Source organism: Rhinopithecus roxellana, chromosome 18 (genome assembly GCF_007565055.1).
Source record: "Rhinopithecus roxellana isolate Shanxi Qingling chromosome 18, ASM756505v1, whole genome shotgun sequence".
NCBI lineage: Eukaryota > Metazoa > Chordata > Mammalia > Primates > Cercopithecidae > Rhinopithecus > Rhinopithecus roxellana.
The window spans coordinates 50,567,981-50,584,395 of NC_044566.1; the positions used below are offsets into that span (position 1 = coordinate 50,567,981).

Here is a 16,415-nt window from a genome sequence, read left to right on the forward strand (position 1 = left end):
CAAAAAATAAAAGCATTACAAGTTGAATAAATTCTTATCTAGCTGGCTTTCTGAGACGGTTTTTAGTCCAATGTCCTAAACCTGCAGAATTGCTCATTTCATGCCCTTTGCTTAAAGAAAATCAAGGTAATTTCTCTTTTAAATTATATACATACATGGATGCTCCAGGATTTCACCTAAATTTTCAGAAACGCCTTTGTGTCACAAGTTGAAGCTGCTTAGATGGAAAGCCACTTTAATGCCCCAAGGAGAATGCAACTTTAAATATAGCCCTTCGATGAGCCTTTTGTAAAGCTAAGAGTCCTTGAAAAATCAGGCACTGCCTGATTTATCCAGTAGGTATACACTTTCATATGCGATGCTGACTTTTAGAGAAGCATTAAACAGGTGTGTAAAGTGCAAAGTGCATGTCTTTTACAGATGCCTTCAAGAATTCTAGAAGAACCTCTAGCTTCTACCAGTCATGTCCCAGCATGACCTCCACTTCTCATCTAGGGAATGGAATTTGCTGTAATGGGAGAGATGGATCAAGGGAGATTTCAATACTCTACATTTTATTTGTGTCACTTCTTTCCTATCTCTTCTAACTACTATCTATTCTGTCCTCTCATACAAAGAATTTTTCTTTGGCCTATATATTTCCTTATTCAGTTGTCATATAAATTCCAGGAAAGCTGTGTTAGGCTTTCTTGGATGTCTGTACAAAACCTGTAACATCATGAATCTACCTGACCATCTTTAATGGTCAAACTTAGCCTCTATAGCTAACAGACTTTCACCTCTGAAGTGGAAATAATGCCTGCATATCACTATGTGCTATGATGGTATGTGAGGCAATGGATTCAAAAGAATATATAATTCCTTTTTTTTTTTCTTTTTTCTTTTTTTTTAAGATGGAGTCTAGCTCTGTCGCTCGGGCTGGAGTGCAGTGGCCGGATCTCTGCTCACTGCAAGCTCTGCCCCCCCCGGGTTTACGCCATTCTCCGGCCTCCACCTCCTGAGTAGCTGGGACTACAGGCGCCCGCCAGCTCGCCTGGCTCGTTTTTTCATATTTTTTTAGTAGAGACGGGGTTTCACCGTGTTAGCCAGGATGGTCTCGATCTCCTGACCTCGTGATCCGCCCATCTCGGCCTCCCAAAGTGCTGGGATTACCAGCTTAAGCCACCGCGCCCGGCCCAAAAGAATATATAATTCTTTAAAAACATGGTATGTCAAGATATTATCATCATAATAGTCCTCATCCTATGCATTATTTGTTATGGAAAAGTTTTTGTTCCTTAAATCCATCCCTTTCCACCCCTCTTGCTATTGCCTTAGTTTGGGCTCCTCTAATTCTCTTGGACTCAATAGTTTACTAGGTGCTCTCCGTGCCATCAGTTTTTCCCACCACTAGTCCATTCTTTCCACTGTGGACAAAATTATCTCTGAAATCCTGCCAAACTCTGGTTCAGTATGTTCAAGGTGTGCCCATCACCCGCATAATTCCAGACCTCTTAGCTGGGCATACAAATACTCTTCTGTCCACAAGTGTCCCACTTTCCTTAACAGCCCCATCTTCAGCAATCCCCCTAAGTTCCCCTAATAGTAAAGTAAAAGAGAAGTACTTGGTAATCCCCAAATACACCATGCTTCCCTGTGTCCAAGCTTTTTCACCAGCTCTCCCTTCTACTCAGTATCATCCTCCACTGCCTCTTCTAAACCTCCCACCCCATCCCATCCTCCTTCAAAGCTCAGGCCACTATCACATCCTTGGTATCACATCCAAAGCTCTATGCTCATGCATTATTGATAGCATTAATCATGCTGCATAGGGATTTTTTTTAATGCCTGGGCCTCTCCTATAGGACTGAGTTTCTTAGTGACAAAAACTATATCTCATTTATACATAGAAAATAATTAATACATATTAACTAATTTGTTGAAGAATCAGGAAACAAAAAGTAAGAAATTAAAGGATTAAAACTTTTTTTCTTTGAATGATACCCACTGGAGGAATTCAGTGGAAAAAGACAATTCAATTTATCTTTCCAGTAAGTCAATACATTGACAGGAAGCATACAACAAAAATAGACCTGACTCCTGAAAAAGAGTCCCAGGCTGGGTTCCACTTCTGCCTCCACCATTTGCTAGCTCTGTGACTTCAAGTAAGTAATCATATCTATGAACCTAAGTTTCCCTATCTGTAAATAAATAAACATTACCTGCCCTGTATTCCTCAGAGTTGTCAGGAAGAAACAAAATGATGAGCAAATATCTCCTGTAAACTTCCAAATGCTATGAAGTATCAGAAGTAAGGTACTCCTTTCTGCCCGTGGACGCCGCCGAAGAAGCATCGTTAAAGTCTCTCTTCTCCCTGCCGTCATGTCTAAGTCAGAGTCTCCTAAAGAGCCCGAACAGCTGAGGAAGCTCTTCATTGGAGGGTTGAGCTTTGAAACAACCGATGAGAGCCTGAGGAGCCATTTTGAGCAATGGGGAGCGCTCACCGACTGTGTGGTAATGAGAGATCCAAACACCAAGCACTCCAGGGGCTGTGGGTTTGTCACCTATGCCACTGTGGAGGAGGTGGATGCAGCTATGAATGCAAGGCCACACAAGGTGGACGGAAGAGTTGTGGAACCAAAGAGAGCTGTCTCAAGAGCAGATTCTCAAAGACCAGGTGCCCACTTAACTGTGAAAAAGATATTTGTTGGTGGCATTAAAGAAGACACTGAAGAACATCACCTAAGAGATTATTTTGAACAGTGTGGGAAAATTGAAGTGATTGAAATCATGACTGACCGAGGCAGTGGCAAGAAAAGGGGCTTTGCCTTTGTAACCTTTGACGACCATGACTCCGTGGATAAGATCGTCATTCGGAAATACCATACTGTGAATGGCCACAACTGTGAAGTTAGGAAAGCCCTGTCAAAGCAAGAGATGGCGAGTGCTTCATCCAGCCAAGAGGTCGAAGTGGTTCTGGAAACTTTGGTGGTGGTCGTGGAGGTGGTTTCGGTGGGAATGACAACTTCGGTCGTGGAGGAAACTTCAGTGGTCGTGGTGGCTTTGGTGGCAGCCGTGGTGGTGGTGGATATGGTGGCAGTGGGGATGGCTATAATGGATTTGGTAATGATGGAAGCAATTTTGGAGGTGGTGGAAGCTACAATGATTTTGGCAATTACAACAATCAGTCTTCAAATTTTGGACCCATGAAGGGAGGAAATTTTGGAGGCAGAAGCTCTGGCCCCTATGGCGGTGGAGGCCAATACTTTGCAAAACCACGAAACCAAGGTGGCTATGGCGGTTCCAGCAGCAGCAGTAGCTATGGCAGTGGCAGAAGATTTTAATTAAGAAACAAAGCTTAGCAGGAGAGGAGAGCCAGAGAAGTGACAGGGAAGCTACAGGTTACAACAGATTTGTGAACTCAGCCAAGCACAGTGGTGGCAGGGCCTAGCTGCTACAAAGAAGACATGTTTTAGACAAATAATCATGTGTACGGCCAAAAACCTCAAGGACGGTATTTGTGACTAATTGTAAAACAGGTTATTTTAGTTTCTGTTCTGTGGAAAGTGTAAAGCATTCCAACAAAGGGTTTTAATGTAGATTTTTTTTTTTTTTTTGCACCCATGCTGTTGATTGCTAAATGTAATAGTCTGATCGTGACGCTGAATAAATGTCTCTTTTTTAATGTGCTGTGTAAAGTTAGTCTGCTCTGAAGCCATCTTGGTAAATTTCCCCAACAGTGTGAAGTTAGAATTCCTTCAGGGTGATGCCAGGTTCTATTTGGAATTTATATACAACCTGCCTGGGTGGAGAAGCCATTGTCTTCGGAAACCTTGGTGTAGTTGAACTGATAGTTACTGTTGTGACCTGAAGTTCACCATTAAAAGGGATTACCCAAGCAAAATCATGGAATTACTGGTTATAAAAGTGATTGTTGGCACATCCTATGCAATATATCTAAATTGAATAATGGTACCAGATAAAGTTATAGATGGGAATGAAGCTTGTGTATCATCCATTATCATATGTAATCAATAAACGATTTAATTCTCTTGAAAAAAAAAAAAAAGAAGGTACTGTCTGAGTAGCTCATACTTTGGGGAAACAGGTGTTTTTAGTGGGACTGATACAAAGTACATAAAGAGACCATCCTGAACAAGGGCCTAATGCTTCTATTTGGATCCATTATTGCACAAAACCCTAATTTAACCACATAAAGAAAATGTTTAAAGTTTTCTAAATCTTAAACATAAAAGTAAAAATCAATTACGAAATTGTATTTAATATAATAACGGAGCATGGTTTATAACACGCTATGTAATATTATTTTAATTCTTAGAACACCGATCTTATCTTGTTTACCAGTGAAAATTAGGAAAGGATTAGAATTGCTGCTGGATAACTCCACTTGGATGCCACTGGCTCTTCAAAATTCAATAAGCCCCTAACTAATACATCTGTCTCCCCGAGTAGCCTGCATGCTCAGTGAGAGCAGAGGCCACGTCCACCTCAGTCACCACTGGAGCCCTGGCACTAACCAGAGTTCCTGGCACAGATAATAGCGCTTAGTAATGATGCACTGAACAAATGAATGAATGAACACTGACATTCAGATAAAGTAGCTGAGATGGCTTTTGGGGGAAACTTGCACAGAAGCCTCTCTTTAGGAGCTCTTCAGGCAGACCCTCGGCAGGAACCCAGCAGCACTGTGAGAACTCCAGCCACAGGTGCCTATTTTGTGGCGGGTCATCTCCTCACTTGCAAATGTCCCTGTGGCAAATATAAGCAATTAGCTGTTGTCTATTCTGGGCTTTTTCCCCCCAATTGAAAGCCATTCTGCTTTTATCCACTACCACTTCATTGTTATTAGGGGAAGCCATCTATCTTGTCCGCATTAATATTATCTTCGTGGAGGGGACGAGTATACAGAAGAGATATACCCACAAAATGTGTAAATGAACTACTATTTGTAGATAGTGACATTAAAAGATAGTACATTTTCTATCCTTCCATATTTTATCCAACAGTTAAACTTAACATAATTGAGTGTGAAAGGTGGCCAAACACACACCACACAGATCCACGTTTGACCCCATCCTAAAGCCTATCTTCACCACAGGTTTGCCCTTCAATAGACTGTGTCTCCTATCCTAACACTGCTTTTTCCTTGTATTTGCCCTTCTAAATATTTTTGTGTGATTATAAAATGAGAACTATGTTTCCCCACAGCCATGCTGGAACTCGTATCTGAGCAACGACTGCTCCTCCTCTCATGGGTCTGGAAGGGAAGTCATTTGATCTTGCTCTGATTCAGTCTGTCAACCTTCTCCATCGGCCACCTGTGAAACTGCTTCAAGGCTGGCTTTCCTATCAGCCTCCAAACTTGCCCGTCGGCTCCTTTTGACTCCAGACTCTTGGCTTTGTGCTGGTATCCTCCTTTCCCCATGGGAATTTTGTCCCACCATGAATTTCCTACTTTCTTAAAAGTGAATGTAAGCCTCTGTATTTAAATAAGGACACACACATGATACTAAGCTCTATTAAATAACGCCAGTTGCTCTAAAGTCCGGCTGATCATTGCACGGAGACCTTTATAAACATTAATGCATCTTGATTCAATTGGTTTAGAGTAGGGCATAGGGACCTACACATACTAAAATCTCTTTTGGTGACTGGAATTATCAGGCTTAAAAGACTCTTATACATATAATAATTTGCACAAACCCTTTAAAAAGGTATAATTCAGCACTTTTGTTCCTTTTCCCATGCACCTTTAACTAGTATCATTAAGTGTAGCCACTTACTTTTATCTGGCTCTGTGCATTTTAAAAATCTGGTGTCAAAATCTTCCTAAAACACATATTTAGGAAGCTCTGCCCCCACCCAGGAGTAGGGGGAGAAGCTAATTTAGGTTTAATGACTGAGCATGCTCACTGTAGCTCTCCCTTCTTCAGGGCCAACCACCCACAAGAAACCAAGCTACACTCAATTATGATCCGAACAAAAGCCAGATCCAACTGCAGATGAAGACTGGAATACGACCTCCAGTGAGGGGATAAGAGCTACATGGGTACTGGACTCAAACCTGTGTGCTGGGAAATTTCTGGACGGTGGCAGAGAAGAATGGCCCCAGCTGCTGTACGCTCCCTTTTGTGACATGTCCATCCCCACACTGTCACGCTGATCTCGCCAGGAAAGCAAATGCTGGTGGAAGAACTGCAGCGGGTACAACGGGAGCTTTGGAGAATGATGTCCCCGCTTACAGGGGAATGGTGGTGAGGGATGTTTCTGGGACCAACGTTTAATGACAATGCAATCAGATGATGAGGGTGATTTGTCATTTACAATATCACAAAACATTTCCCTTTTTATAAACTGCCACCAGGAGCAGTTGTCCTCAAGCAGTTTGGTGTAGCAGGATCATCTGAGCTTTTCCCAAATACATGTGACCAGGCACTTTGAACCGGCCATCCAGAACCTAAGCAGCTCAGCCTCCCCATTCCGGGATGACTCTGAGGAATTCTACAGCTGTGAAACAGAGTTTCAAAGCCACGCAGGGCCAGGCATGGTGGTTCACTCCTGTAGTCCCACCTACTCAGGAGGCCAAGGCCAGAGGATCGCGTGAGCCCAGGACGTCAAGGCTGCAGTGAGCTAGGATTGTACCACTGCACTCCAGCCTGGGCAACAAAACGAGACTAGGTCAGAAAAAAATAAAAAGCCACAAGGCTAGATGGTATGCATTGACTATAATGACATTTAACATGACATAAAACCTTGACATTTAATATTCTAGAGGTTTGTACGATAGTCTTTGTTTTTATTCTCAAAAACCATACATGACTATTGTTTTTGTCTTTAGTTTTACTAAAAGTAATTGTTTACTTTTACATATAAAACACACATGTTCTGATTCTGGTTGTCTGAGACATCCATGTGACAGACAGCTGTAGTCTGGCCACAGTGTGGTGTCTGCTGGCAACATTTACTCTCTGTGCAGGGCGTGCCAGGGTGAAGCCCAGTGACGCGCTTGTTCTTCAATGGGTCTGTCTGCAGTATTCCATCCTGCCATGCTCAACCCAGGGATAAAAAATGGCTTCCCACCACAATTCCTCTGCCCTTTTCCCTGTCCAGGAAGGAAGAAATTCAACCTGTCAAAAGCCAGTTATGCTGCAGCCTGTGCAAACCTGACAAGTGGTTACGTCTGCCCCTCAAGACCTAACTGAGGGAATGTATGCCCAAGGAATGTAAAGAAGCAAGCATCCCCCTGTTTGAAATACTATAAACTCTAATATTTGGGATATTTACATTTAAATATAAATCAATGCATTCTAAAGCAAAATAATGAAGATTATCCAACATATTTTTTTTTTCCTTGAGACGGAGTCTCGCTCTTTCGTCCAGGCTGGAGTGCAGTGGTGCAATCTTGGCTCACTGCAAGCTCCACCTCCCGGGTTCACGCCATTTTTCTGCCTCAGCCTCCCGAGTTGCTAGGACTACAGGCATCCACCACCACGTCCAGCTAATTTTTTGTATTGTTAGTAGAGACAGGGTTTCACCATATTAGCCAGGATGGTCTCGATCTCCTGACCTCGTGATCCGCCCGTCTCGGCCTCCCAAAGTGCTGGGATTACAGGCGTGAGCCACCGCGCCCGGCCTATATTTTTTTTTGAGATGGAGTCTCAGTCTGTTGCCAGGCTGGAGTGCAGTGATGCGCTCTCAGCTCACTGCAACCTCCGCCTCCCGGGTTCAAGAAATACTTGCACCTCAACCTCCCAAGTAGCTGGGACTACAGGCGCACGCCACCACGCCTGGCTAATTTTTGCATTTTTAGTAGACATGGGGTTTCACCATGTTGCTCAGGCTGGTCTCGAAATCCTGACCTCAAGAGATCTGCCCACCTCGCCTCCCAAAGTACTGGGATTACAGGCGTGAGCCACTGCGCCCGGCCTATCCAACATATTCTAGTTACCCTCCGTGTCAGTAAACCGTCTAGTGATTACTAATGTACTTTGTCCTCGCAATGGCTTATAATTTTCTTGAGAATATCTATAATGATATAATTACTTTCTTGAGACTGTAGGTATTTTGTGAACATTTATTAATTTCTAAAATTAAGCTCTCTCTCCTTTTTTAATATGTGCCTTCTTTAGAGCAGTTTCTGAATGTATTTTTCTTTTTTTAATTTTTATTTTTATTTTAAGTTCCAGAGTACATATGCAGGATGTGCAGGTTTGTTACACAGGTAAACATGTGCCTTAGTGGTTTGCTGCACCTATCAACCTAGCTGTTAAGCCAGCATGCATTAGCTATTTTTCCTAATGCTCTTCCCCCGCCCCCCCCACCACTGAGTGTATTTTTAGTTAATATTAGGTAAAAGTATATTGCTTTATAATGTACTGTTACACAGAGAAGATACAAAATGTACATGCTGTATAATACCAGACATAGTTTTTTCATAAAATATAATGAACTACCAGGCATTACCACAAGATGGCAGTAGTGCTATGCTAATGATCAGGATTTTCTTTCGCAAATGTGAACACAGATGGGCTTTTTGTCAGTTGCACAAATCCTTCCCTGTAACTGGTGAATGCCTGAATGCCATATGTGTAACTATGTTGTAAATGGGTGAATGAATGAATGAATGAATGAATATTATCCTTCAAATTCTGAATTTACGTATTCCTTATCAAATGCCCTGTTCATATCCAAGAATAACCCCTTTGCCCACACATGACATTTTGATGTAACCACTTTCCCCCATGGCCACAATGATACAACTATTTTGATGTGAGGGCATTTTGATGTGGCCTAAGATAAACCACTAGACATCATGTTTGTTTTTTTAACTAATAACTAATGTGCAAATTAGAGAGCCTCACAGCATACCTGAGGCTCACAAGACTGCTGCGCTTACCATGTCCCCTATCCTGGAATGCAGTTCGTGGCTGCAGGAGGAGCTGGGGGGTCAGTGGTAAGGTCAAGGGTAGGATGGGAAACAGGGTGAAGTGCAGGCATCTGATTGCTGAGCCATACAGAATCAGGAGTCTCACAGCTGATTCACGTACAGCTATCTCAGAAAGAGCTACTCAGCATTTCATGCAAAAGATCTGCTTATTTTCTGGAATTTCAATTGCATTTTCAATAATCTGCCTCTGAAATTCTCTAGTTCTTTCCCCAAAGAATATCTGAGTCCCAACTACATAGGAAATTAGAAATTAGTTAGAAATCTGCCAGTTCTCCGCATGGATAGACAGATTAGATAGATAGATAGATAGATAGATAGATAGATAGATAGATAGATAGATAGACAGACATATACATGTTATATTTAATATCATAAACTCCACTCCAGTGATGGTTTTGATGGACAAGATTGCTACCCCTAAAAAGGATAACCCAGTTCTAGAAGATTTTTAAAAAATATCTTATTAATAATCGTTCACAGAAAAGAAGAGAATCAAATGTGAGTGTCTGCTGTGATTAGCATGGAACCAAGAAATGGTCAGAGATGAAGTCTGTGCAAACGACTAGAAAAAACAGCAACACACACACGCACGGGCACGCACACACACGCACGCAGACGCACACGTACGCACGCACATGCACACACACACACACGGCTGCACGCGGGTTCTCTACTTTGGTCACAACAGCATTTTCCTGTGTCCCTTCACCCGGATCCATCCCATCTTCCATTATTCCTCCTCTGAGATCTTTCTATATTTCTCTATCATTTGCCAAAACAATATAAGCCCTCCCTCCCTTAGGCTACTTCTGTATATTGTTCTTGCTTCCACCTTTGCATTGTGGTGTAATCGTCTGTGTCCATCATGCACAGAGGTGCAGAGGTACGGCCTAGGTTCAAACCTTGGCTCCACGGCTGACTAGTTGTTAAAGATTTTGAGCAAATTACTTAACGTTTCTGTGCCTGAGTTTCTGCTTCTTCACAGATAATAACAATAACTAAGCCATAGGGGTGTTGTGAGGACTCAGTGAGTCAATGCATGTAAAGTATCTGCAACAGTTCCCGACACACGGTGCTCAGTAAATACCAGCTGGTCTTGTATTACTCTCGCTTCTGTCCTTTATTAGATGGGAAATGTCCCCAAGTCAAGTTCATATTTACTTCATCTTTGTCTCCTTACCACCTGGCACTATGCCTATCACCTCAGTGGTACTTACAATTTGTTTGTTAAACTAAATTGAACTATTCTATTCCCTCTGTCTTTCATCTCTAATCATTCTCTCTCCATCCTTTCCTTCCCGTTGGCATATCTGATTTTAAAAAGTAACAACTTTTTCCACCTCTTGATTATGTCTCAGCTTCCAAGCTATGCCTTCCTCTCCATTACTACAAAACTGCTTTAAAAAATTAGAATCCTCTCGCTGACTCTGCCTTTTCCTTTCCTTCAGCCTTACTGCATGCATTATAGCTTCCACTTCCTCCTTTTTAGGAAATCTACCCCTTGGCTATTTCCAATTACAGCCTATGTGCCAAATCTCTCTGAATGAACTTCTTCCCATAGTTTCAATTATCTCCTCTAAATATATACATAACTCCTAAAATAAATTTCTATATTTATTCTCATTTTCACTCCAGCTCCATTTACAACTGCCTGCCTGACACCTCCACTTAGAGATGCCATCACCACCTGAAACTCAAGTACATTTTATTTCATGTAAAACATGTATTAGTATAATAGAAAAGACACTGGCCCGGCTTCAGAAAACCTAAATTCTAATTCCAAAATTGCCAGCAGCTAACTACATGGCACTGGGTAAAAAGTCACTCTAGACGGAATTCCAAATGAATTCAGCACCTTCCCATGGCAATTCTGCCCCTCCTCCTATGACCTCATCTGTTAGCAGCAGTGTCATTTTCCTAAGCACACAACCCCACAACTTCCAACCTATCTTTTATTTACCCTCACCCTTAAATTAATCTGCCATTAAAAGGTTTCTAAAAACTGGTCTTCCTTTTTGCTCCTGCGCCCAGTGCCCTAATGCTTGTGATTCTATTATTTCTCGCCTAGACTACAGCAATGACCCCCTATGAATAAATGCTTCCAAGACCAGCACGCCAGGCGAACCTCCTGATGGTGAGCAGTGCTGGAACCACCACCTGCCTGTCACAACACTAACCCTTCATTTGGTTCCCCTTGAAGTTTGGCCCGAGGGTGAAAATGAAAAATGACTCTTCTTTTAAGGACCCGTAATAAAGCAGAGGAGACACAGAACACTCAAACAAGACTTTTCTAAATGTTGGCACGAATAAAAGGAAAGTAGACAAAAAGTACCATTTCAGACAATAGGACAAAATCCCTTTTGTCTTCCATGCCTCTGAGCCCAAAGAGAGACTCTAGGGCCCTTCTGTCTCAGCTCCCCCATCAGGGGCATACCAGGGGTCCCCTAAGGCCAAGGAGCACAAGCTCAGAGAGACAGCACACTCAAGGTCTCCACATCAAAGCTAAGAAGCTGAGCCCTCCTGCTCGCCCATCTACAATCTGTCCTTGCAGTTCTTGTTCCTGTACTCACTCGGGCAGGCCTCAACGGAACACCACAGTCCCACAAAAGTCCCCCACTGTTCACAAGGCAATCATATGGACAGAAACATGAAAAACAGATGTATTTCCTTATGCTGAACTAGCCCCCTGTCTAATTAATCCTCCATACTCCCTCCCTCCAGAATTATTTCCTTAAGGCAGATCTCATCTGGTCACTTCCCTGCTCGAAATCTTTGTTGGTTGTTCATCAACCACAGAACAAGGCAAAGCGCTTTAATTCTGCAAGGAAGGCCTCTGACTGGTTTCATCTTCACAGATTTTGCAGCCTGCTCTTGAAATGACACTTCCATCCCCACTCCCCGCCCCCTGCAGTGTCTGCTCCTGGCATTCTGGTCTACCTGCCATTGGCCAAACAGAACACTCATCTTCCTCCCACCTTGGGTTCTTCATATAGGTGGCTTTCTGCAGGTGCAGAATGCACACCCCCTCCCCAAACCTCTCCTCTCATGACTCACCCTTAAATGCTGGACTTAAATACCCGCTCCTCCAAATGTCACTCAAGCAAAGCTCACTCATTTGTAATTCTATATTCTCAGTCCTCACAGAGCCATATTTGTAAAATGCAATAGACTCACACAGGAGTGTGACGCACAAAATTATCTTTTCTCTCTCTCATTTTTCTTTCTTTTTTATTTTTTATATTATTATTATTATTATTTTTTGAGACAGAGACTCACTCTGTCGCCAGGCTGGAGTGCAGTGGTGTGATCTCAGTTCACTGCAACCTCTGCTGCTCGAGTTCAAGTGATTCTCCTGCCTCAACCTCCCGAGTAGCTGTGGTTACAGGCACCTGCCACTGTGCCTGGCTAATTTTTGTTTTATTTTTAGTGGAGATGGGCTTTCACCATCTTAGCCAGGCTGGTCTTGAACTCCTGACCTTGTGATCCACCCGCCTCGGCCTCCCAAAGTGCTGAGATTACAGACATGAGCCACTGCGCCCAGCCTCTCATTTTCAATTATTTTCAGTGGTAAATGAATTCTGAAATCTGTATTACAGTATGAGGAGAAGGTAAATCATAAAACAGGTCAAGTTTATCCACTCAATCTTTAGAAGATAGTCTAACTTTATCTCCTTAACCCCCAAAAGTCATTCCAGCATCCACATTACTTTATTTCTTCATCGTACCCACACTCCACTTGATCCCCAGTGTGGTGGTGTTGGGAGGTGGGGACTAATGAAAGGTGTTTGGGTCATGGGGGCTCTGCCCTCATGAATGGATTAATGTTATCATAGAGGGGGTTCCTTATGAAAGGATGAGTTTAACCCCCTGTGCACTTGCTCTCATTGCCCCTCTCTTTCTCTCTCTCTCTCTCTCTCTCTCTGGCCCTCTCTTGCCCTTCTGCCGTCAGCCATGGGATGTCACAGCAAGAGGTCCTTACAAGATGCTAGACCCTTGATACTGGACTTCCCAGCCTCTGGAACTGTGAGCCAGTCAATTTCTGTTCATTATAAATTACCCAATCTCAGGTATTCTATTAGAGCAACACTAAACAGACTAAGACAGTCATAAAAGTTTAAAATTACACATACATACATACATACATACATATGTACATAAATACATGATACAACTATACAGGTTGTTTTAGAAGGCCAAGTTCACATATTTTACAAAAAGCGTTTTGGAAAACATTTTATGTAATGTCTACTAATATTGCTTTACTGTTAATATCAGTCTTTCCTATGGTAGAAGAATGGCAAGTTACCAAATTCAGCCAAACAGCTGAGGAGTCATTACCAGCTTCAGGCATTAGATAAAACTTCCTTTAATGTTTAATAAGTCAGGTCTCCAGATAGAAAGATCCTATGTAGAGCAGAGAGAAATTTTTGTGTGAGAAAAACAGCTAATATCTACCATAATCCATTCTTTCTCCCAGTACTTACCCTCTCAGCTACAAACTCCATTTCCTGACCTCCCTTGTATCTGACCATGTGAACAACTTTAGGCCAACAGGACATGAGTGGAAATGAGGGGTGCAACTTAAGATCCATTGTCTTAAGGGCACCTGGTTTCTATTGCTTTCTGCTGGCCAGAAATAGGCATGACTCAAGCAACATTGAAAACTGCCCTGTGAGACTACATATTCCAGGCTATTTGAAGTTTGAAGCCCCCATGTCACTAAGATCTTGCCAATGAAATGCGAGCAATAGTCACGGGTGCCACTTTGGCCTGGGCCTTTATAAACTGGTCTATCTCCTTCATGTTCTCCTTTTCCACTTTCCAGCTGGAACCTGGAAATGGTGACCCAGTTTTAGCCCCAGAGCAAGGACAATTCCCTGGGGAGAGATGGCAGAGAAACAACATGGGAGGAACCTGGGCCCTTGAATGGTCCCATGCAACAGAGATACTTCAGCAGCCTTCCTTGGACTGGGATATAAGACAGAAATGTCTTTGTTCTCTAAGTTCCTGAATTTTGGGGATTTACTTTTTATTACAACTTTACAACTCTAATATTTAAGCTATAATTAGAGGCATCCCACCAGCTTAGGACCACATACCTCTGAACTGTTACTGGTGAGAGAGAAATAAACTTTTATGTTATTTGAGCCACTGCATTTCCGACGTTTGCCACAGCTTGTTAGTCTATATATACTATTAATGTGTTCCTACCATCTAATCTGTAATCACTCATTTTTAATTAGTTACATTAATCATTCTACATAATTCTAGGAAGAGGTGCAAGATTACCCAACATCCATTTCCCCTTTCCTCCTTCCTAACCAAACCCCGATTTGGTTTAGGTATCCACTCCTTCTCTCTAAGTCATGTGCTTAGGGAATGCTGACTCTATTCCTGGCTCTAGCAAGTACATACTAATTAGTTTAATAAATTGCTTATGAGGATTCCTTTCCCCTTGCCATTAGTAATGAGTTCGGAGGTGAGATGTGACCCAGTTCCAGCCAATCAGAGGTGAGTGGAGGTGTCATGGGGGACTTCATTCGGTGCACAGCAAGAGAGAACCCTTTTTCTGTCGGCTGTCTGGATGTGACACCTGGAATTGATTCAGGCACTTTGCTAAGGATACCACTCACGCAGGAGAGCAGAGACTTGGGAATTGCAGAGAGGAGTGAGTCAGAGCCGGCCCTGTCTCCAGGTGCTTTGCCAACATGATGTGGGGTTTTTTGTTAACTGCAGCATCCTAACAAATAAAATATAACAAGAGTCCCCATATAATGTAGATAATAAGTAAACCATGTTAGAAGTGAAACAAATATTATACTACTCCCCATCCCAATCACTTCATATGGAAGAAACATGTTTAACCCTAATAACATCAAAGGGCTCCTGCACCACAACATGCGGAAGAAAACCCAGCCGCATTAAAGTAGCATTCTCCATTTACCTTATGCTTTCTTCAAAAAGACACTCCACAAAACCACGAGGCTTCCAATTACCCACACTATAACCCCAAATAAATACACAACAATCTCGTGATCCCAGGCTGCAGACTTCTCCTGCAAAGGGAGGCAAAAAATCTCATTTGAGCAGTCCACTTAATTCCTGCTGCTTCTCTTCAATCAGGCCTCTTGCAGGTTATTATTCACTTACTTCTTAATTCTCAACACAACACATCTTTCAGAGCTTTTCTAAACATTCTGTACTCTCATCAAACACCAAATTAGTATAGTCATTGTCCCAAATAAGCAGAACCCCGCAAAGTACAGACAGCAAGAAGCTATGCTTTCTCCAGGCACCTAAAGTCATTCAGAAGCCTATTAATTTCTTGTCCTGAATGAACTCTGTTCTAAGGTTTTCCCAGTCATTCATAAAAAATTTGAAGTTCTCTGGTCACCTCTAGTCACAAAAACATGTTACATTTCAGTACATTTCAGTAGGGAAAACGACCAGGCCCCAATTCCAAACTCTACTCAAAGTTAGGCCTCTCCTCTCCCCGATCTGGGCTATTCCACACACAGCAGGATTCTCCTGAATCACTCAGCTCCTTCCTTTAATTCACTAGGCAGAGTGTCTGCTCCTCAAGTGGGGCTTCTTCATTCATTCTGCAGAGGTGTTCGTGCTGGAAGAAGTCTTCTGCAGCTCCCAGGGGCCAAGCAGGTGGTCACTTAGAATGCTGCCCACACTCCAACATCTGCGTCTGCTGGGCACACCTCCAGCCTCCACTGCCAAGGCCACATTGTCTGTTGGTAGGAAGGGCTCTCGGGTGGAGCCACTTTTTAAAAGGCCACCAGGCTTCTCCTGGCCCCTGGACAGCAGATCCTGCTGCTTTATTAGCAAAAGCACAGCTGGCTCCCAATGCAGCTGCCTCTTTGCTCTACAGTCAGCCAGGCAGGTGTAGCTCCAGCAGGTGTTTGACCTCTAAACTTCTCTAGTTCAGGGTTAGTAGGTTTAGTGTCTCCACAGCCTCCAGAAGACACAGAGCAAGTCAAGAGAGCCAAGCAGTCTCCTCGCAACTCCCTCACTCAGCTTGAGGTGAGACAGAATCATCCCCTTCCTTCCTGCCTTCCCAGCCCCCGTCTTGGTCTCTTGGACTTCAATCACACCATCAAGATGCTGGGCTAAGGGTTAGAAACCTTCACTAAGGAATGTGATGTCATTGCCACTTATTGTTTTCTTGGTAATGTTTTGGGGCCTCAGCCAAAACTGAGACAGAATGAAACCTATCTCAACATCCCGTTTCACTTGTTTTCCTGACATCCAATATGCTTACCTCCTCCTACACACTCTTCTTCCCATGTCTACAACAGATCCAGTCTTTCCATTGCCACAACTTTCTTTGCCTTTAAAAATGTTCTGTCTCTCTGTCTCACACACGTGCACACACACACACCCCCTTCTTTTAACTTGGACGTTACCTTTTCCCCATCCCTCTTTCTTGCCACTGTCAGACCTCTAGAATCAACTGTCT

At 42.9% G+C, this 16,415-nt stretch overlaps 1 protein-coding gene and 1 pseudogene across 5 annotated transcripts in view; one reads left to right on the forward strand and one right to left on the reverse strand.

Annotated features, from left to right (window-relative positions):
• Positions 1–16,415, reverse strand: part of DGKH (diacylglycerol kinase eta) — a 203,237-nt gene that overhangs the window by 119,053 nt on the left and 67,769 nt on the right. The window lies entirely within an intron of this gene.
• LOC104671089 lies at positions 2,305–3,423 on the forward strand (annotated as a pseudogene). Its single transcript, XR_004054704.1, has one exon. The product of XR_004054704.1 is annotated as a heterogeneous nuclear ribonucleoprotein A1-like (transcript).